The sequence below is a fragment of the Ailuropoda melanoleuca genome, chromosome 9 (genome assembly GCF_002007445.2).
Source record: "Ailuropoda melanoleuca isolate Jingjing chromosome 9, ASM200744v2, whole genome shotgun sequence".
Taxonomy (NCBI): Eukaryota; Metazoa; Chordata; class Mammalia; order Carnivora; family Ursidae; genus Ailuropoda; species Ailuropoda melanoleuca.
The window spans coordinates 42016670-42018963 of record NC_048226.1 but is presented as its reverse complement, the minus strand read 5'-3'; positions in this window follow the sequence as shown (position 1 = coordinate 42018963).

Sequence of the window (2294 nt, the reverse complement as noted above, 5' to 3'; positions counted from 1 at the left end):
CGATAGAGATGATAGTCTATAAGTTTTGGAAATGAGAAATGATTCAGTAAAGGATATGGAATAATCAGTTCACAATATGGAGAAGAGATGATTAAGTTAGATCCCTATCTCAAACCATATATAACTCCAAATGAATTGTAGAAAGATAAAGTGTATAATAACTCTTTGACTTTTAGTAAACATATTTGTTTTATGTTTTGAAACAATGAATTTGAAAATATCACAATTCTAGATTCTACTCAACTACAGGTATCAAAAGTAAAACTAACAGGTAGGTGACAGAATAAGGTATCTGCCATCTCAAAAACTGGCCGTTATCTAAAAGCTAGAATAAGAAACAACTTCCTGTAAAATAGCAAGAAAAAGACAAAACATCCAAAAGAAAACTGAACAAAGAACATGAAGAAATATTCAACCTCACTGGTAATCAGATGCATGTAACTTCAACTAACCAGATACTTTCTAATCCCACTAGAAGGCCAAAAATGGGATTTAAAAAATACTTACTGTAGGAAGATATACAGAGAAACAGAAGAGAAACAGAAGCCTTCAAGCACTTCTGATGGGAGCTTGAACTAGCACAAGATTTCTGCAGACAAATCTGATAGCAATTAATGCAACCAAGTACGTGTATGCCTTATAACACAGCGATTCCATTCCTGGATAGGTAGCCCTGAGAAACTCTCACAGAGCTCCATAAGAGAACAAAGAATGTGATTACAAACAGTTGGAAGCAATCCTGTGTCCAATCCCAGAGAAGTGGGCGAGCAAATTGTGATTCTGAATATGACAGAAACTTTTACAACAGTGGGTGAGTTAAAGTGACTAAAAAATGTAAGAGAACTTGAATGAGATTTATAGTACAGTGTCTTATATGACCCATCTAATAAAACACACACCCAAAAAACAACACTGTATGTTTTTTTTTTTTTGGTTTTTTTTTATTAATTTTATTTTATTATATTATGTTAATCACCATACAGTACATCCCCTGATTCTGATGTAAAGTTTGGATGCTTCATTAGTTGCGTATAACACCCAGTGCACCATGCAATACGTGCCCTCCTTACTACCCATCACCAGTCTATCCCCTTCTCCCACCCCCTCCCCTCTGAAGTCTTCAGTTTGTTTCTCATAGTCCATAGTCTCTCATGTTTCATTCCCCCTTCTGATTACCCATGTTTTTCAAGGATGTGCATATATTTAATGACATATGGAAGATGGATCAGGAACAATTAGTAACAACAATGCTATAGTCCCTCTGTATGTGGGGATCAGAGAAGCAATGGGAATGGGAATGGAGAGGAATAATATAAAAGCAAAGGGGGGTTTTGTAAATGACAATTGATAACATGCACATGGATTAAGGATTATAATCAACTCAATTCTGTGAACTTGAATCCTTATTATATAAATAAGTAGACATTTAAAATTTTATCTTCATTTGTTTCCATGTATTTTTTTGATTTCCCCTTTGATTTCCTAGCTGGCCCATTCATTGTTTAGTAGCACGTTATTTAACCTCCATGTTTTTCTGTTCTTCCCAGACTTTTTTCTTGCGGTTGATTTCTAGTTTCATAGCGTTGTGGTTGGAAAAGATGCATGATATGATTTCAGTCTTTTTCATTTTGTTGAGACTTGTATTATGGCCTACCATTATGCTCTATTCTGGAGAATGTTCCATGTGCACCTGAAAAGAGTATGTGATCTGCTGTTTTAGAATGGAATGTTCTGAATATATCCGTGAGATCCGTCTGGTCCAATGTGTCATTCAAAGCTACAATTTTCCTGTTGATTTTCTGTTTGGATGATCTCTCCATTGATGGAAATAGGGTGTTAGAGTCCCCAACTATTACTGTATTACTATTGATTTCTTCTTTTATATTTGCCAATATCTGCTTTATGTATTTGGTTGCTCCCACGGTGAGTGTGTACATGTTTACAATTGTTCTATCTTCGTATTGGATTGCTCCCATCATGACTGTGTAGTGTCCTTCTTTGTCTCTTGTTACAGTCTTTGTTTTAAACTCTGTCTTGTCCAACATAAGCATTGATACCCCAGCTTTCTTTTCACTTCCATTTGCATGATAACTGCTTTTCCATCCCTTCACATTCAATCTGCATGTGTCTTTAGGTTAGAAATGAACCTCCTGTAGGCAGCATATAAATTGGTCTGGCACTTTTAGCCATTCTGTTGCCCCGTGTTTTTAGATTAGAGCCTTATCCCACTTAGTAATTCAAAATAATTACTGATAGGTTTGTATTTGTCACCATTTTGTTACTTGTTTTATGGT